The 21369-nt window shown below is 44.5% G+C and overlaps 1 protein-coding gene across 1 annotated transcript in view; it reads right to left on the reverse strand.

Annotated features, from left to right (window-relative positions):
• LOC135506545 (tumor suppressor candidate 3-like) overlaps nucleotides 1–21369 on the reverse strand; it is a 76783-nt gene that overhangs the window by 33059 nt on the left and 22355 nt on the right.

The following is a 21369-nucleotide window of genomic DNA, read 5'->3' on the forward strand; positions in this document are numbered from 1 at the left end:
GTATAGTAGAGAACTGAGAAGAGGATTATAGTAGAGAACTGAGGAGAGGAGTATAGTAGAGAACTGAGGAGAGGAGAGGAGTATATTAGAGAACTGAGGAGAGGAGAGGAGTATATTAGAGAACTGAGGAGAGGAGTATACTAGAGAACTGAGAAGAGGAGAATAGTAGAGAACTGAGGAGAGGAGAGGAGTATAGTAGAGAAGTGAGGAGAGGAGTATAGTAGAGAACTGAGGAGAGGAGTATAGTAGAGAACTGAGGAGAGGAGTATAGTAGAGAACTGAGGAGAGGAGTATAGTAGAGAACTGAGGAGAGGAGTATAGTAGAGAACTGAGGAGAGGAGAGGAGTATATTAGAGAACTGAGGATAGGAGAGGAGTATATTAGAGAACTGAGGATAGGAGAGTAGTATAGTAGAGAACTGATGAGAGGAGTATAGTAGAGAACTGAGGAGAGGAGAGGAGCATATTAGAGAACTGAGGAGAGGAGTATATTAGAGAACTGAGGAGAGGAGAGGAGTATAGTAGAGAACTGAGGAGAGGAGTATAGTAGAGAACTGAGGAGAGGAGTATAGTAGAGAACTGAGGAGAGGAGTATAGTAGAGAACTGAGGATAGTAGAGTAGTATAGTAGAGAACTGATGAGAGGAGTATAGTAGAGAACTGAGGAGAGGAGAGGAGCATATTAGAGAACTGAGGAGAGGAGTATATTAGAGAACTGAGGAGAGGAGAGGAGTATAGTAGAGAACTGAGGAGAGGAGTATAGTAGAGAACTGAGGAGAGGAGTATAGTAGAGAACTGAGGAGAGGCATATATTAGAGAACTGAGGAGAGGAGTATAGTAGAGAACTGATGAGAAGAGAGGAGTATAGTAGAGAACTGAGGAGAGGAGAGGAGTATAGTAGAGAACTGAGGAGAGGAGTATACTAGAGAACTGATGAGAGGAGAGGAGTATATTAGAGAACTGAGGATAGGAGAGGAGTATATTAGAGAACTGAGGAGAGGAGTATATTAGAGAACTGAGGAGAGGAGTATAGTAGAGAACTGAGAAGAGGAGAATAGTAGAGAACTGAGGAGAGGAGTATAGTAGAGAACTGAGGAGAGGAGAGGAGTATATTAGAGAACTGAGGAGAGGAGAGGAGTATATTAGAGAACTGAGGAGAGGAGTATACTTGAGAACTGAGAAGAGGAGAATAGTAGAGAACTGAGGAGAGGAGAGGAGTATAGTAGAGAAGTGAGGAGAGGAGTATAGTAGAGAACTGAGGAGAGGAGAGGAGTATATTAGAGAACTGAGGATAGGAGAGGAGTATATTAGAGAACTGAGGATAGGAGAGGAGTATATTAGAGAACTGAGGAGAGGAGAGGAGTATAGTAGAGAACTGAGGAGAGGAGAGGAGTATATTAGAGAAATGAGGAGAAGAGAGGAGTATACTAGAGAACTGAGGAGAGGAGAGGAGTATATTAGAGAACTGAGGAGAGGAGAGGAGTATATTAGAGAACTGAGAAGAGGAGAATAGTAGAGAACTGAGGAGAGGAGTATAGTAGAGAACTGAGGAGAGGAGTATAGTAGAGAACTGTTGAGAGGAGAGGAGTATAGTAGAGAAGTGAGGAGAGGAGTATAGTAGGGAACTGAGGAGAGGAGCATATTAGAGAACTGAGGAGAGGAGTATAGTAGAGAACTGTTGAGAGGAGAGGAGTATAGTAGAGAAGTGAGGAGAGGAGTATAGTAGGGAACTGAGGAGAGGAGTATAGTAGAGAACTGAGGAGAGGAGTATATTAGAGAACTGAGGATAGGAGAGGAGTATATTAGAGAACTGAGGAGAGGAGAGGAGTATAGTAGAGAACTGAGGATAGGAGAGGAGTATATTAGAGAACTGAGGAGAGGAGAGGAGTATATTAGAGAACTGAGGAGAGGAGGGAGTATATTAGAGAACTGAGGATAGGAGAGGAGTATATTAGAGAACTGAGGATAGGAGAGGAGTATATTAGAGAACTGAGGAGAGGAGAGGAGTATATTAGAGAACTGAGGAGAGGAGAGGAGTATATTAGAGAACTGAGGAGAGGAGAGGAGTATATTAGAGAACTGAGGAGAGGAGTATAGTAGAGAACTGAGGATAGGAGATGAGTATAGAAGAGAACTGAGGAGAGGAGAGGAGTATAGTAGAGAACTGAGGAGAGGAGAGAAGTATATTAGAGAACTGAGGAGAGGAATATATTAGAGAACTGAGGAGAGGAGTATATTAGAGAACTGAGGAGAGGAGAGGAGTATATTAGAGAATTGAGGATAGGAGAGGAGTATATTAGAGAACTGAGGATAGGAGAGGAGTATATTAGAGAACTGAGGAGAGGAGTATAGTAGAGAACTGAGGATAGGAGAGGAGTATAGAAGAGAACTGAGGAGAGGAGAGGAGTATAGTAGAGAACTGAGGAGAGGAGAGAAGTATATTAGAGAACTGAGGAGAGGAATATATTAGAGAACTGAGGAGAGGAATATATTAGAGAACTGAGGAGAGGAGTATATTAGATAAGTGAGGAGAGGAGTATAGTAGAGAACTGAGGAGAGGAGAATATTAGAGAACTGAGGAGGAGTATAGTAGAGAACTGAGGAGAGGAGAGGAGTATATTAGAGAACTGAGGAGAGGAGAGGAGTATATTAGAGAACTGAGGAGAGGAGAGGAGTATAATAGAGAACTGAGGAGAGGAGAGGAGTATAATAGAGAACTGAGGAGAGGAATATATTAGAGAACTGAGGAGAGGAGTATATTAGAGAACTGAGGAGAGGAGTATAGATGAGAACTGAGGAGAGGAGTATATTAAAGAACTGAGGAGAGGAAAGGAGTATAATAGAGAACTGAGGAGAGGAGAGGAGTATAATAGAGAACTGAGGAGAGGAGTATATTAAAGAACTGAGGAGAGGAAAGGAGTATATTAGAGAACTGAGGAGAGGAGAGGAGTATATTAGAGAACTGAGGAGAGGAGAGGAGTATAATAGAGAACTGAGGAGAGGAATATATTAGAGAACTGAGGAGAGGAGTATAGTAGAGAACTGAGGAGAGGCGTATATTAGAGAACTGAGGAGAGGAGTATAGTAGAGAACTGATGAGAGGAGAGGAGTATAGTAGAGAACTGAGGAGAGGAGAGGAGTATAGTAGAGAACTGAGGAGAGGAGTATACTAGAGAACTGATGAGAGGAGAGGAGTATATTAGAGAACTGAGGATAGGAGAGGAGTATATTAGAGAACTGAGGAGAGGAGTATATTAGAGAACTGAGGAGAGGAGTATAGTAGAGAACTGAGAAGAGGATTATAGTAGAGAACTGAGGAGAGGAGTATAGTAGAGAACTGAGGAGAGGAGAGAGGAGTATATTAGAGAACTGAGGAGAGGAGAGGAGTATATTAGAGAACTGAGGAGAGGAGTATACTAGAGAACTGAGAAGAGGAGAATAGTAGAGAACTGAGGAGAGGAGAGGAGTATAGTAGAGAAGTGAGGAGAGGAGTATAGTAGAGAACTGAGGAGAGGAGTATAGTAGAGAACTGAGGAGAGGAGTATAGTAGAGAACTGAGGAGAGGAGTATAGTAGAGAACTGAGGAGAGGAGTATAGTAGAGAACTGAGGAGAGGAGAGGAGTATATTAGAGAACTGAGGATAGGAGAGGAGTATATTAGAGAACTGAGGATAGGAGAGGAGTATATTAGAGAACTGAGGATAGGAGAGGAGTATATTAGAGAACTGAGGAGAGGAGTATATTAGAGAACTGAGGAGAGGAGTATAGTAGAGAACTGAGAAGAGGAGAATAGTAGAGAACTGAGGAGAGGAGTATAGTAGAGAACTGAGGAGAGGAGAGGAGTATATTAGAGAACTGAGGAGAGGAGAGGAGTATATTAGAGAACTGAGGAGAGGAGTATACTAGAGAACTGAGAAGAGGAGAATAGTAGAGAACTGAGGAGAGGAGAGGAGTATAGTAGAGAAGTGAGGAGAGGAGTATAGTAGAGAAGTGAGGAGAGGAGTATAGTAGAGAACTGAGGAGAGGAGTATAGTAGAGAACTGAGGAGAGGAGTATAGTAGAGAACTGAGGAGAGGAGTATATTAGAGAACTGAGGATAGGAGAGGAGTATATTAGAGAACTGAGGATAGGAGAGGAGTATATTAGAGAACTGAGGAGAGGAGAGGAGTATAGTAGAGAACTGAGGAGAGGAGAGGAGTATATTAGAGAAATGAGGAGAGGAGAGGAGTATACTAGAGAACTGAGGAGAGGAGAGGAGTATATTAGAGAACTGAGGAGAGGAGAGGAGTATATTAGAGAACTGAGAAGAGGAGAATAGTAGAGAACTGAGGAGAGGAGTATAGTAGAGAACTGAGGAGAGGAGTATAGTAGAGAACTGTTGAGAGGAGAGGAGTATAGTAGAGAAGTGAGGAGAGGAGTATAGTAGGGAACTGAGGAGAGGAGCATATTAGAGAACTGAGGAGAGGAGTATAGTAGAGAACTGTTGAGAGGAGAGGAGTATAGTAGAGAAGTGAGGAGAGGAGTATAGTAGGGAACTGAGGAGAGGAGTATAGTAGAGAACTGAGGAGAGGAGTATATTAGAGAACTGAGGATAGGAGAGGAGTATATTAGAGAACTGAGGAGAGGAGAGGAGTATATTAGAGAACTGAGGAGAGGAGAGGAGTATATTAGAGAACTGAGGAGAGGAGAGGAGTATATTAGAGAACTGAGGATAGGAGAGGAGTATATTAGAGAACTGAGGATAGGAGAGGAGTATATTAGAGAACTGAGGAGAGGAGAGGAGTATATTAGAGAACTGAGGAGAGGAGAGGAGTATATTAGAGAACTGAGGAGAGGAGAGGAGTATATTAGAGAACTGAGGAGAGGAGAGGAGTATATTAGAGAATTGAGGATAGGAGAGGAGTATATTAGAGAACTGAGGATAGGAGAGGAGTATATTAGAGAACTGAGGAGAGGAGTATAGTAGAGAACTGAGGATAGGAGAGGAGTATAGAAGAGAACTGAGGAGAGGAGAGGAGTATAGTAGAGAACTGAGGAGAGGAGAGAAGTATATTAGAGAACTGAGGAGAGGAATATATTAGAGAACTGAGGAGAGGAGTATATTAGAGAACTGAGGAGAGGAGTATATTAGGTAAGTGAGGAGAGGAGTATAGTAGAGAACTGAGGAGAGGAGAATATTAGAGAACTGAGGAGGAGTATAGTAGAGAACTGAGGAGAGGAGAGGAGTATATTAGAGAACTGAGGAGAGGAGAGGAGTATATTAGAGAACTGAGGAGAGGAGAGGAGTATAATAGAGAACTGAGGAGAGGAGAGGAGTATAATAGAGAACTGAGGAGAGGAATATATTAGAGAACTGAGGAGAGGAGTATATTAGAGAACTGAGGAGAGGAGTATAGATGAGAACTGAGGAGAGGAGTATATTAAAGAACTGAGGAGAGGAAAGGAGTATAATAGAGAACTGAGGAGAGGAGAGGAGTATAATAGAGAACTGAGGAGAGGAGTATATTAAAGAACTGAGGAGAGGAAAGGAGTATATTAGAGAACTGAGGAGAGGAGAGGAGTATATTAGAGAACTGAGGAGAGGAGAGGAGTATAATAGAGAACTGAGGAGAGGAATATATTAGAGAACTGAGGAGAGGAGTATAGTAGAGAACTGAGGAGAGGCGTATATTAGAGAACTGAGGAGAGGAGTATAGTAGAGAACTGATGAGAGGAGAGGAGTATAGTAGAGAACTGAGGAGAGGAGAGGAGTATAGTAGAGAACTGAGGAGAGGAGTATACTAGAGAACTGATGAGAGGAGAGGAGTATATTAGAGAACTGAGGATAGGAGAGGAGTATATTAGAGAACTGAGGAGAGGAGTATATTAGAGAACTGAGGAGAGGAGTATAGTAGAGAACTGAGAAGAGGAGAATAGTAGAGAACTGAGGAGAGGAGTATAGTAGAGAACTGAGGAGAGGAGAGGAGTATATTAGAGAACTGAGGAGAGGAGAGTAGTATATTAGAGAACTGAGGATAGGAGAGGAGTATATTAGAGAACTGAGGAGAGGAGAGGAGTATAGTAGAGAACTGAGGAGAGGAGAGGAGTATATTAGAGAACTGAGGAGAGGAGAGGAGTATACTAGAGAACTGAGGAGAGGAGAGGAGTATACTAGAGAACTGAGGAGAGGAGAGGAGCATATTAGAGAACTGAGGAGAGGAGAGGAGTATATTAGAGAACTGAGAAGAGGAGAATAGTAGAGAACTGAGGAGAGGAGTATAGTAGAGAAGTGAGGAGAGGAGTATAGTAGAGAACTGTTGAGAGGAGAGGAGTATAGTAGAGAAGTGAGGAGAGGAGTATAGTAGAGAACTGAGGAGAGGAGTATAGTAGAGAACTGAGGAGAGGAGTATAGTAGAGAACTGAGGAGAGGAGTATAGTAGAGAACTGAGGAGAGGAGTATAGTAGAGAACTGAGGAGAAGAGAGGAGTATATTAGAGAACTGAGGATAAGAGAGGAGTATATTAGAGAACTGAGGATAGGAGAGGAGTATATTAGAGAACTGAGGAGAGGAGAGGAGTATAGTAGAGAACTGAGGAGAGGAGAGGAGTATATTAGAGAACTGAGGAGAGGAGAGGAGTATACTAGAGAACTGAGGAGAGGAGAGGAGCATATTAGAGAACTGAGGAGAGGAGAGGAGTATATTAGAGAACTGAGAAGAGGAGAATAGTAGAGAACTGAGGAGAGGAGTATAGTAGAGAACTGAGGAGAGGAGTATAGTAGAGAACTGTTGAGAGGAGAGGAGTATAGTAGAGAAGTGAGGAGAGGAGTATAGTAGGGAACTGAGGAGAGGAGCATATTAGAGAACTGAGGAGAGGAGTATAGTAGAGAACTGTTGAGAGGAGAGGAGTATAGTAGAGAAGTGAGGAGAGGAGTATAGTAGGGAACTGAGGAGAGGAGTATAGTAGAGAACTGAGGAGAGGAGTATATTAGAGAACTGAGGATAGGAGAGGAGTATATTAGAGAACTGAGGAGAGGAGAGGAGTATATTAGAGAACTGAGGAGAGGAGAGGAGTATAGTAGAGAACTGAGGATAGGAGAGGAGTATATTAGAGAACTGAGGAGAGGAGAGGAGTATATTAGAGAACTGAGGAGAGGAGAGGAGTATATTAGAGAACTGAGGATAGGAGAGGAGTATATTAGAGAACTGAGGAGAGGAGAGGAGTATATTAGAAAACTGAGGAGAGGAGAGGAGTATATTAGAGAACTGAGGAGAGGAGAGGAGTATATTAGAGAACTGAGGAGAGGAGAGGAGTATATTAGAGAACTGAGGAGAGGAGAGGAGTATATTAGAGAACTGAGGAGAGGAGAGGAGTATATTAGAGAACTGAGGAGAGGAATATATTAGAGAACTGAGGAGAGGAGTATAGTAGAGAACTGAGGAGAGGCGTATATTAGAGAACTGAGGAGAGGAGTATAGTAGAGAACTGATGAGAGGAGAGGAGTATAGTAGAGAACTGAGGAGAGGAGAGGAGTATAGTAGAGAACTGAGGAGAGGAGTATACTAGAGAACTGATGAGAGGAGAGGAGTATATTAGAGAACTGAGGATAGGAGAGGAGTATATTAGAGAACTGAGGAGAGGAGTATATTAGAGAACTGAGGAGAGGAGTATAGTAGAGAACTGAGGAGAGGAGAATAGTAGAGAACTGAGGAGAGGAGTATAGTAGAGAACTGAGGAGAGGAGAGGAGTATATTAGAGAACTGAGGAGAGGAGAGTAGTATATTAGAGAACTGAGGATAGGAGAGGAGTATATTAGAGAACTGAGGAGAGGAGAGGAGTATATTAGAGAACTGAGGAGAGGAGAGGAGTATACTAGAGAACTGAGGAGAGGAGAGGAGCATATTAGAGAACTGAGGAGAGGAGAGGAGTATATTAGAGAACTGAGAAGAGGAGAATAGTAGAGAACTGAGGAGAGGAGTATAGTAGAGAACTGAGGAGAGGAGTATAGTAGAGAACTGTTGAGAGGAGAGGAGTATAGTAGAGAAGTGAGGAGAGGAGTATAGTAGGGAACTGAGGAGAGGAGCATATTAGAGAACTGAGGAGAGGAGTATAGTAGAGAACTGTTGAGAGGAGAGGAGTATAGTAGAGAAGTGAGGAGAGGAGTATAGTAGGGAACTGAGGAGAGGAGTATAGTAGAGAACTGAGGAGAGGAGTATATTAGAGAACTGAGGATAGGAGAGGAGTATATTAGAGAACTGAGGAGAGGAGAGGAGTATATTAGAGAACTGAGGAGAGGAGAGGAGTATAGTAGAGAACTGAGGATAGGAGAGGAGTATATTAGAGAACTGAGGAGAGGAGAGGAGTATATTAGAGAACTGAGGAGAGGAGAGGAGTATATTAGAGAACTGAGGATAGGAGAGGAGTATATTAGAGAACTGAGGAGAGGAGAGGAGTATATTAGAAAACTGAGGAGAGGAGAGGAGTATATTAGAGAACTGAGGAGAGGAGAGGAGTATATTAGAGAACTGAGGAGAGGAGAGGAGTATATTAGAGAACTGAGGAGAGGAGAGGAGTATATTAGAGAACTGAGGAGAGGAGAGGAGTATATTAGAGAACTGAGGAGAGGAATATATTAGAGAACTGAGGAGAGGAGTATAGTAGAGAACTGAGGAGAGGCGTATATTAGAGAACTGAGGAGAGGAGTATAGTAGAGAACTGATGAGAGGAGAGGAGTATAGTAGAGAACTGAGGAGAGGAGAGGAGTATAGTAGAGAACTGAGGAGAGGAGTATACTAGAGAACTGATGAGAGGAGAGGAGTATATTAGAGAACTGAGGATAGGAGAGGAGTATATTAGAGAACTGAGGAGAGGAGTATATTAGAGAACTGAGGAGAGGAGTATAGTAGAGAACTGAGGAGAGGAGAATAGTAGAGAACTGAGGAGAGGAGTATAGTAGAGAACTGAGGAGAGGAGAGGAGTATATTAGAGAACTGAGGAGAGGAGAGTAGTATATTAGAGAACTGAGGATAGGAGAGGAGTATATTAGAGAACTGAGGAGAGGAGAGGAGTATAGTAGAGAACTGAGGAGAGGAGAGGAGTATATTAGAGAACTGAGGAGAGGAGAGGAGTATACTAGAGAACTGAGGAGAGGAGAGGAGTATACTAGAGAACTGAGGAGAGGAGAGGAGCATATTAGAGAACTGAGGAGAGGAGAGGAGTATATTAGAGAACTGAGAAGAGGAGAATAGTAGAGAACTGAGGAGAGGAGTATAGTAGAGAACTGAGGAGAGGAGTATAGTAGAGAACTGTTGAGAGGAGAGGAGTATAGTAGAGAAGTGAGGAGAGGAGTATAGTAGAGAACTGAGGAGAGGAGTATAGTAGAGAACTGAGGAGAGGAGTATAGTAGAGAACTGAGGAGAGGAGTATAGTAGAGAACTGAGGAGAGGAGTATAGTAGAGAACTGAGGAGAGGAGAGGAGTATATTAGAGAACTGAGGATAGGAGAGGAGTATATTAGAGAACTGAGGATAGGAGAGGAGTATATTAGAGAACTGAGGAGAGGAGAGGAGTATAGTAGAGAACTGAGGAGAGGAGAGGAGTATATTAGAGAACTGAGGAGAGGAGAGGAGTATACTAGAGAACTGAGGAGAGGAGAGGAGCATATTAGAGAACTGAGGAGAGGAGAGGAGTATATTAGAGAACTGAGAAGAGGAGAATAGTAGAGAACTGAGGAGAGGAGTATAGTAGAGAACTGAGGAGAGGAGTATACTAGAGAACTGAGGAGAGGAGAGGAGCATATTAGAGAACTGTTGAGAGGAGAGGAGTATAGTAGAGAAGTGAGGAGAGGAGTATAGTAGGGAACTGAGGAGAGGAGCATATTAGAGAACTGAGGAGAGGAGTATAGTAGAGAACTGAGGAGAGGAGTATATTAGAGAACTGAGGATAGGAGAGGAGTATATTAGAGAACTGAGGAGAGGAGAGGAGTATATTAGAGAACTGAGGAGAGGAGAGGAGTATAGTAGAGAACTGAGGATAGGAGAGGAGTATATTAGAGAACTGAGGAGAGGAGAGGAGTATATTAGAGAACTGAGGAGAGGAGAGGAGTATATTAGAGAACTGAGGATAGGAGAGGAGTATATTAGAGAACTGAGGAGAGGAGAGGAGTATATTAGAAAACTGAGGAGAGGAGAGGAGTATATTAGAGAACTGAGGAGAGGAGAGGAGTATATTAGAGAACTGAGGAGAGGAGAGGAGTATATTAGAGAACTGAGGAGAGGAGAGGAGTATATTAGAGAACTGAGGAGAGGAGAGGAGTATATTAGAGAATTGAGGATAGGAGAGGAGTATATTAGAGAACTGAGGATAGGAGAGGAGTATATTAGAGAACTGAGGAGAGGAGTATAGTAGAGAACTGAGGATAGGAGAGGAGTATAGAAGAGAACTGAGGAGAGGAGAGGAGTATAGTAGAGAACTGAGGAGAGGAGAGAAGTATATTAGAGAACTGAGGAGAGGAATATATTAGAGAACTGAGGAGAGGAGTATATTAGAGAACTGAGGAGAGGAGTATATTAGATAAGTGAGGAGGAGTATAGTAGAGAACTGAGGAGAGGAGAATATTAGAGAACTGAGGAGGAGTATAGTAGAGAACTGAGGAGAGGAGAGGAGTATATTAGAGAACTGAGGAGAGGAGAGGAGTATATTAGAGAACTGAGGAGAGGAGAGGAGTATAATAGAGAACTGAGGAGAGGAGAGGAGTATAATAGAGAACTGAGGAGAGGAATATATTAGAGAACTGAGGAGAGGAGTATATTAAAGAACTGAGGAGAGGAAAGGAGTATAATAGAGAACTGAGGAGAGGAGAGGAGTATAATAGAGAACTGAGGAGAGGAGTATATTAAAGAACTGAGGAGAGGAAAGGAGTATATTAGAGAACTGAGGAGAGGAGAGGAGTATATTAGAGAACTGAGGAGAGGAGAGGAGTATATTAGAGAACTGAGGAGAGGAGAGGAGTATAATAGAGAACTGAGGAGTGGAATATATTAGAGAACTGAGGAGAGGAGTATATTAGAGAACTGAGGAGAGGAGAGGAGTATAATAGAGAACTGAGGAGAGGAGAGGAGTATAATAGAGAACTGAGGAGAGGAATATATTAGAGAACTGAGGAGAGGAGTATATTAAAGAACTGAGGAGAGGAAAGGAGTATAATAGAGAACTGAGGAGAGGAGAGGAGTATAATAGAGAACTGAGGAGAGGAGTATATTAAAGAACTGAGGAGAGGAGAGGAGTATACTAGAGAACTGAGGAGAGGAGCATATTAGAGAACTGAGGAGAGGAGAGGAGTATATTAGAGAACTGAGAAGAGGAGAATAGTAGAGAACTGAGGAGAGGAGTATAGTAGAGAACTGAGGAGAGGAGTATAGTAGAGAACTGTTGAGAGGAGAGGAGTATAGTAGAGAAGTGAGGAGAGGAGTATAGTAGAGAACTGAGGAGAGGAGTATAGTAGAGAACTGAGGAGAGGAGTATAGTAGAGAACTGAGGAGAGGAGTATAGTAGAGAACTGAGGAGAGGAGTATAGTAGAGAACTGAGGAGAGGAGAGGAGTATATTAGAGAACTGAGGATAGGAGAGGAGTATATTAGAGAACTGAGGATAGGAGAGGAGTATATTAGAGAACTGAGGAGAGGAGAGGAGTATAGTAGAGAACTGAGGAGAGGAGAGGAGTATATTAGAGAACTGAGGAGAGGAGTATACTAGAGAACTGAGGAGAGGAGAGGAGCATATTAGAGAACTGAGGAGAGGAGAGGAGTATATTAGAGAACTGAGAAGAGGAGAATAGTAGAGAACTGAGGAGAGGAGTATAGTAGAGAACTGAGGAGAGGAGTATAGTAGAGAACTGTTGAGAGGAGAGGAGTATAGTAGAGAAGTGAGGAGAGGAGTATAGTAGGGAACTGAGGAGAGGAGCATATTAGAGAACTGAGGAGAGGAGTATAGTAGAGAACTGTTGAGAGGAGAGGAGTATAGTAGAGAAGTGAGGAGAGGAGTATAGTAGGGAACTGAGGAGAGGAGTATAGTAGAGAACTGAGGAGAGGAGTATATTAGAGAACTGAGGATAGGAGAGGAGTATATTAGAGAACTGAGGAGAGGAGAGGAGTATATTAGAGAACTGAGGAGAGGAGAGGAGTATAGTAGAGAACTGAGGATAGGAGAGGAGTATATTAGAGAACTGAGGAGAGGAGAGGAGTATATTAGAGAACTGAGGAGAGGAGAGGAGTATATTAGAGAACTGAGGATAGGAGAGGAGTATATTAGAGAACTGAGGAGAGGAGAGGAGTATATTAGAAAACTGAGGAGAGGAGAGGAGTATATTAGAGAACTGAGGAGAGGAGAGGAGTATATTAGAGAACTGAGGAGAGGAGAGGAGTATATTAGAGAACTGAGGAGAGGAGAGGAGTATATTAGAGAACTGAGGAGAGGAGAGGAGTATATTAGAGAATTGAGGATAGGAGAGAGTATATTAGAGAACTGAGGATAGGAGAGGAGTATATTAGAGAACTGAGGAGAGGAGTATAGTAGAGAACTGAGGATAGGAGAGGAGTATAGAGAGAACTGAGGAGAGGAGAGGAGTATAGTAGAGAACTGAGGAGAGGAGAGAAGTATATTAGAGAACTGAGGAGAGGAATATATTAGAGAACTGAGGAGAGGAGTATATTAGAGAACTGAGGAGAGGAGTATATTAGATAAGTGAGGAGGAGTATAGTAGAGAACTGAGGAGAGGAGAATATTAGAGAACTGAGGAGGAGTATAGTAGAGAACTGAGGAGAGGAGAGGAGTATATTAGAGAACTGAGGAGAGGAGAGGAGTATAATAGAGAACTGAGGAGAGGAATATATTAGAGAACTGAGGAGAGGAGTATATTAAAGAACTGAGGAGAGGAAAGGAGTATAATAGAGAACTGAGGAGAGGAGAGGAGTATAATAGAGAACTGAGGAGAGGGAGTATATTAAAGAACTGAGGAGAGGAAAGGAGTATATTAGAGAACTGAGGAGAGGAGAGGAGTATATTAGAGAACTGAGGAGAGGAGAGGAGTATATTAGAGAACTGAGGAGAGGAGAGGAGTATAATAGAGAACTGAGGAGAGGAATATATTAGAGAACTGAGGAGAGGAGTATATTAGAGAACTGAGGAGAGGAATATATTAGAGAACTGAGGAGAGGAGTATAGTAGAGAACTGAGGAGAGGAGAGGAGTATAGTAGAGAGCTGAGGAGAGGAGAACAACAGAGGATAGGAGGAGAGGAGAGGAAGAGGAGAGAGAAGAGAGAAGAGAAGGAGGAGGGAGAGGAGGGAGAAGATATTTCCCCGTTTGGAAAGACAAAACGCTGTATGTATTTTCCTAAATAAGAGAGAATATAAGTGAAAGGGTCTGGGCAACATTATTTCAGGAACTCATTAGAATAAAGAGATTTGGAGGAGAGGATAGGAGAGGAGGAGGAAATTACGGATGTGGAGAGTGTGCGATGGACGAGAGCGAGTGATTACCAATTCTGGAGAGTGAGTCTCCCTCTTCTCCCTTTGCCCTCTCTTTCTCTCTCTCTTTCTAGTTCTCTCCATCCCGACAGGCCCTTGTGCTGTGAATGCAGCACTCTGTAATGGAACCATGTGTTTGGAGGGGGCCTGCATTCATCTCTCTCTCTCTCACAACCCCCCCTCTCCCTTTCTCTCTCACTCCCCTCTCTCTCTCACACACTCCCCCCTCTCTCTATCACACATTCCCCCTCTCTCACACTCCCTCCTCTCTCTCTTTCTCTCACACTCCCTCCTCTCTCTCTCTCTCACACTCCCTCTTCTCTCTCTCTCTCACACTCCCTCCTCTCTCGCTCTCTCTCTCTCACACACTCCCTTCTCTCTCTCTCTCTCACACACTCCCTCCTCTCTCTCTCTCACACTCCCTCCTCTCTCTCTCACTCCCTCCTCTCTCTCTATCTCTCTCACACTCCCTCCTCTCTCTCTGTCTCTCTCACACTCCCTCCTCTCTCTCCCCCACTCTCTCTCACACACTCCCTCCTCTCTCTCTCTCACACTCCCTCCTCTCTCTCTCTCTCACACATTCCCTCCTCTCTCTCTATCTCTCTCACACTCCCTCCTCTCTCACACTCCCTCCTCTCTCTCTCTCTTACACTCCCTCCTCTCTCTCTATCTCTCTCACACTCCCTCCTCTCTCACACTCCCTCCTCTCTCTCTCTCTCTCTCACACACTCCCTCCTCTCTCTCTATCTCTCTCACACTCCCTCCTCTCTCTCCCCCCCACTCTCGCTCTCTCCCCAAACAGCAGTCTGCCGGTGAAAAATGAAGAGATGAGCCTGCCCAGAGTCTGTCTGGCTCTGATGTTGGTGGAGAGGTTAACCTGTTCACCTCTAAACACATACACCACAGTAGGTGGATTAATGGGAGGGTAAGGGAGGGAATGTAAAATTATAATGACCTTTTGACCCCCAAACACCCCTTGAGCAACAGGAAATGGGAGTCATAATATGCAGATGGGAGTGTATGCAGGTGTATTATGGGTGAGTGCGTGTGTGTGTGTGTGCGTGTGTGTGTGTGTGTGTGTGTGTGTGTATGCTTTGGGGCCTCAGATCTACCTGCCTCCATCACTTTTCCAGTGAGTAGAGACACTGAGTCTGTGTATGTACACCTCATTTGGCCCATAGGGAATATGTCTCCGCACTAACTAAACAACAATGCATGATTCTTACTCTGGTTATCTCAATACATTTCAGTAGAGATTTCCACTCATTGCACTTTCAAAATTGCTTCGGCTTTTCCAACTAGAGAAACTAATGGAGAGAATTTGTCAAACAGAATTTATGTTGATGATTTCTCATCAGAGAAAACCCATCTCGGCGATAAGCAACCTGATAACATCGTCTTCTCACGCGATCGGCACGCCCAATAAAATATTAGTCATCCCGTTTTCTCAATTCATTTCCCCCATTTTCCCACTTGGATGGACCCGGTTAATCTCATTCTCAATCAAGGACAACAACAGAATCAGAACAGCACCCCTGTCGCTCCCGAGTCCCAACTCCTGACTCTTAGTCCCAGAAACACAGGCTGAACGCTGGCGTGGTCTGGCGACATAAATCAGAATTGCAGAGCGTGGGACGGCGGGTTGAAAAACCGCTGCAAAACGCCGCACGGACGCATCCAATTAATCTGATGGATTAGGTTTTGTTCCCTCAATTCATTAGAGGGAATGTTCCTCTCCGTCTGGGATTAAAGAGCCGCGCCTCATTGGCTGCCGACGGCTTTAAGATGAATGCAATAACAACTTAGAGTAAACACTCCATACCTACACACCTTTACATAGAATGGAAGCTTACATTAGCTTCATATCTTCAATGTCTACAAACGTTCAATGACATGTAAAATAGGTTCACAAAGAGGTCAATAACTAAAAGACACATGTACACTGAGTGTAGAAAACATTAGGAACTAATATTGAGTTGCACCCCCCTTTTTGCCCTCAGAACAGCTTGGATTGGTCGGGGCAGGGAGGTGTTGAAAGCCTTCCACTGGGATGCTGGGCCATGTTGACTCCAATGATTCACACAGTTGTGTCAAGTTGGCTGGATGTCCTTTGGGTGATGGACCATTCTTGATACGCACGGGAAATTGTTGAGTGTGTTAAACCCAGCAGCATTGCAGTTCTTGACACACTCAAAACTGGCACCTGCTACCGTACCCCATTCAAAGGCACTTAAATGTGTTGTCTTGCCCGTTCACTCTCTGAATGACACACATACACAATCCATGTCTCAAGGCTTAAAAATCCTTCTTTAACCTATCTCCTCCCCTTCATCTTCACGAGTGGTCACCAACTGGTCGATCTCCAAGTCATTCCTAGTCGATCGACAAACATTTCTGTAAAAAAACGCAACGATAAAGCCTTGTGTCCTATTTTTTATTTTTTTGTCACGCGCTGTTGACGGTAGGCGCACCGGATCCAGCTGCCCTGTGCGCCGGGTAGGTGACGTGTTTCCATTTTCAGCCATTTCATATGTTTTAAAGGTGCAAACTCTGCCTTCCCAGGGGGTGCAAATCAAGTGCACCATAGGCCTACCACTGGCCAATCGGATGGCTCAGATTACCATGTCTGCAGTAACTAGGCAGGCGTGAAATAAATCTACAGCAAAGTTGATACTGTGAGACTTCTAAACTTTTAAAACCATGACGAATGAGTCAACGAATACACCAAAGAGCTGCTGTTTTTATGAGTGAGTTCATGTTCAAGTTTTCACTCAGCACTGTCAACACTTTTATACTCCATAAAATGTGCTTTCTTCCTACTTCCACTCGCCCTACAACCAGCACTGCAGCAGTAATGAATGAGTAGGAAAGTGGAATGGAAAGGCTTGTGTTGTTATTATTATTAGTGGCTTGGGTATCTTTTCCATATTGAGGAAAAAGTCACTTCCTCTGTTCAAAGGAGTAACAACATGAATTTGTGCATGAGGCAGATATAATGCGGTGCGACTGAAGTTTGGATGACAGTGTCCCTTTTTGGTCAGTGTCAGAGGAGGAAGGGGAGAGCCTGACCATCAGATGGATGACAGTGTCCCTTTTTGGTCAGAGGAGGAAGGGGAGAGCCTGACCATCAGATGGATGACAGTGTCCCTTTTTGGTCAGAGGAGGAAGGGGAGAGCCTGACCATCAGATGGATGACAGTGTCCCTTTTTGGTCAGAGGAGGAAGGGGAGAGCCTGACCATCAGATGGATGACAGTGTCCCTTTTTGGTCAGTGTCAGAGGAGGAAGGGGAGAGCCTGACCATCAGAGGGATGACGGTGTCCCTTTTTGGTCAGTGTCAGAGGAGGAAGGGGAGAGCCTGACCATCAGATGGATGACAGTGTCCCTTTTTGGTCAGAGGAGGAAGGGGAGAGCCTGACCATCAGATGGATGACAGTGTCCCTTTTTGGTCAGTGTCAGAGGAGGAAGGGAGAGCCTGACCATCAGATGGATGACAGTGTCCCTTTTTGGTCAGTGTCAGAGGAGGAAGGGGAGAGCCTGACCATCAGAGGGATGACAGTGTCCCTTTTTGGTCAATGTCAGAGGAGGAAGGGGAGAGCCTGACCATCAGATGGATGACAGTGTCCCTTTTTGGTCAGTGTCAGAGGAGGAAGGGGAGAGCCTGACCATCAGATGGATGACAGTGTCCCTTTTTGGTCAGTGTCAGAGGAGGAAGGGGAGAGCCTGACCATCAGATGGATGACAGTGTCCCTTTTTGGTCAGAGGAGGAAGGGGAGAGCCTGACCATCAGATGGATGACAGTGTCCCTTTTTGGTCAGTGTCAGAGGAGGAAGGGGAGAGCCTGACCATCAGATGGATGACAGTGTCCCTTTTTGGTCAGTGTCAGAGGAGGAAGGGGAGAGCCTGACCATCAGAGGGATGACAGTGTCCCTTTTTGGTCAATGTCAGAGGAGGAAGGGGAGAGCCTGACCATCAGATGGATGACAGTGTCCCTTTTTGGTCAGTGTCAGAGGAGGAAGGGGAGAGCCTGACCATCAGATGGATGACGGTGTCCCTTTTTGGTCAGTGTCAGAGGAGGAAGGGGAGAGCCTGACCATCAGATGGATGACGGTGTCCCTTTTTGGTCAGTGTCAGAGGAGGAAGGGGAGAGCCTGACCATCAGATGGATGACAGTGTCCCTTTTTGGTCAGTGTCAGAGGAGGAAGGGGAGAGCCTGACCATCAGATGGATGACAGTGTCCCTTTTTGGTCAATGTCAGAGGAGGAAGGGGAGAGCCTGACCATCAGAGGGATGACAGTGTCCCTTTTTGGTCAGAGGAGGAAGGGGAGAGCCTGACCATCAGATGGATGACAGTGTCCCTTTTTGGTCAGAGGAGGAAGGGGAGAGCCTGACCATCAGAGGCAGGTACCATCAACCCAGTAAAAAAATAACATTTTTTATTTTTATGTATGCTGTGCCTCACAAGTAATACAACAGCTGATCTATTACCGGTGTGATCATATATCCTACCTCACATGTTGAAATAAATGATCTGAGAAGAACATTGCATGTAATGTATTGGGCCTATAGCCTACTGCACCAACCTCATTACTACAGTACTGTTTTGAATAGGTTCATGTTACACGTTTTTTTAAGTCACGTTAACAAAAAAAACTGGCTTGCAATTTGACTCAGAAAGTGGTCTCGACTCAAAACAGGTTGGTGACCACTGATCTACACCGATTGAAGTGGATTTAACAAGTGACATCAATAAGAGATCATGGCTTTTACCTGGACTCACCTGGTCAATCCATGTTCATGGAAACACATAGATCAACTCTCACGTAGTCTTCACAAGGTCTAGAAACTTCTAATGACATTTATAATAGCGCCCAGGTTTTCCGTGTTTAACATAATCCTATAAAACTATGGGTTTAACCTTTTACGACAGAGATAGAAGTATAGATGCATCAATTGACAGCTCAATCTACAGTGGGAGACACCAGCTAAAGTACCCCTGTAAATAAATGGAGACCTTTTCTCAAAACTACCAAACAAATGTCTTTTCAATTGTCTTTTTTCTTCTCATGCATTTAGACCCTGAACACTGAGGAAACATCTCTTTAGGATTCCATCTACACACGTCCCGTTCTCCATCTCCACACGTCCCGTTCTCCATCTCCACACGTCCCGTTCTCCATCTCCACACGTCCCGTTCTCCATCTCCACACGTCCCGTTCTCCATCTCCACACGTCCCGTTCTCCATCTCCACACGTCCCGTTCTCCATCTCCACACGTCCCGTTCTCCATCTCCACACGTCCCGTTCTCCATCTCCACACGTCCCGTTCTCTCATCTACACACGTCCCGTTCTCCATCTCCACACGTCCCGTTCTCTCATCTACACACGTCCCGTTCTCCATCTCGTCTCAACAGTCTGACATTCACCCGCAGATGTATCGAAAAGCTGGTAAATGACCGCGAGCTCCCACTCAGAGCTTCAGAAAAAGAAAGCATCTAGTCAAACACGGTTGACTTGTTATTTTCCAGAGGGCACTCCAAAAACAAATAGTTTCCCAGAGAGCAACGGCTGGTGCCTAATGGGGAGCCGTGTGGTAACCTTTAACAAATGATTCTGTTCATTGTTTTTACCCAATGTTTCCGCGGCCTCTGTCTTCAAAGGTCAAAAGACGTGGCTCGAGGAGCCAGATAAATGAGGAGTTAACCAAGCAGAAAGGAGAGGCGGAGTAGGGAACAGGGAGAAACAGAGAGTGTGTGTTTTGGTTGGCGAGAAGCAAAGCGAAAGAGATGATTGTTAATTATACTAATTGTATACAGGGTAGATGGAAGGAGGAGGAAGTTCACCCATCACCCATTACTGACCCCTGTATTCTAACAGGGTACAATGCCACCCCATCACCCATTACTGACCCCTGTATTCTAATAGGTTACAATGCCACCCCATCACCCATTACTGACCCCTGTATTCTAACAGGTTACAATGCCATCCCATCACCCATTACTGACCCCTCTATTCTAATAGGTTACAATGCCACCCCATCACCCATGACTGACCCCTGTATTCTAACAGGTTACAATGCCATCCCATCACCCATTACTGACCCCTCTATTCTAACAGGGTACAATGCCACCCCATCACCCATTACTGATCCCTGTATTCTAACAGGTTACAATGCCACCCCATCACCCATTACTGATCCCTGTATTCTAACAGGGTACAATGTCAATCCATCACCCATTACTGACCCCTGTATTCTAACAGGTTACAATGTCACCCCATCACCCATTACTGACCCCTGTATTCTAACAGGTTACAATGCCACCCCATCACCCATTACTGACCCCTGTATTCTAACAGGTTACAATGCCACCCCATCACCCATTACTGATCCCTGTATTCTAACAGGTTACAATGTCACCCCATCACCCATTACTGATCCCTGTATTCTAACAGGTTACAATGCCACCCCATCACCCATTACTGATCCCTGTATTCTAACAGGTTACAATGCCACCCCATCACCCATTACTGATCCCTGTATTCTAACAGGTTACAATGCCACCCCATCACCCATTACTCTAACAGGTTACAATGCCACCCCATCACCCATTACTGACCCCTGTATTCTAATAGATTACAATGCCACCCCATCACCCATTACTGATCCCTGTATTCTAACAGGTTACAATGCCACCCCATCACCCATTACTGATCCCTGTATTCTAACAGGGTACAATGTCAATCCATCACCCATTACTGACCCCTGTATTTCTACAGGTTACAATGTCACCCCATCACCCATTACTGACCCCTGTATTCTAACAGGTTACAATGCCACCCCATCACCCATTACTGACCCCTGTATTCTAACAGGTTACAATGCCACCCCATCACCCATTACTGATCCCTGTATTCTAACAGGTTACAATGCCACCCCATCACCCATTACTGATCCCTGTATTCTAACAGGTTACAATGCCACCCCATCACCCATTACTGATCCCTGTATTCTAACAGGTTACAATGCCACCCCATCACCCATTACTCTAACAGGTTACAATGCCACCCCATCGCCCATTACTGACCCCTGTATTCTAATAGATTACAATGCCACCCCATCACCCATTACTGACCCCTGTATTCTAACAGGTTACAATGCCACCCCATCGCCCATTACTGACCCCTGTATTCTAATAGGTTACAATGCCACCCCATCACCCATTACTCTAACAGGTTACAATGCCACCCCATCGCCCATTACTGACCCCTGTATTCTAACAGGTTACAATGCCACCCCATCACCCATTACTCTAACAGGTTACAATGCCACCCCATCGCCCATTACTGATCCCTGTATTCTAACAGGTTACAATGCCACCCCATCACCCATTACTCTAACAGGTTACAATGCCACCCCATCACCCATTACTCTAACAGGTTACAATGCCACCCCATCACCCATTACTCTAACAGGTTACAATGCCACCCCATCACCCATTACTCTAACAGGTTACAATGCCACCCCATCACCCAATACTGACCCCTGTATTCTATTCAGTGGACACTGAGTGAAATGCATGTGAGCTGTACCTCTCCACTGTCTACCCATTTACTGGTATGCAGACAGACACTGTAGCATTCCTCAGATAAGAGTCAGAATGTGGTCTACAGCGGAGGCATTGTTCAGGAGTCAGTAGGAAGCCTGGTGTATAGGATCGATATTGCACAGAGCCTGGCCCGTTGTGAGTGAGAAAATGTGCATGTGTGTGTGTGTGTGTGTGTGTGAGTGAGTGAGTGAGTGAGTGAGTGAGTGAGTGAGTGAGCCAGAGCCAGAGAGAGAGGCAGAGACAGAGACAGAGAGGCAGAGACAGA

Source organism: Oncorhynchus masou, chromosome 20 (genome assembly GCF_036934945.1).
Source record: "Oncorhynchus masou masou isolate Uvic2021 chromosome 20, UVic_Omas_1.1, whole genome shotgun sequence".
Lineage (NCBI taxonomy): Eukaryota > Metazoa > Chordata > Actinopteri > Salmoniformes > Salmonidae > Oncorhynchus > Oncorhynchus masou.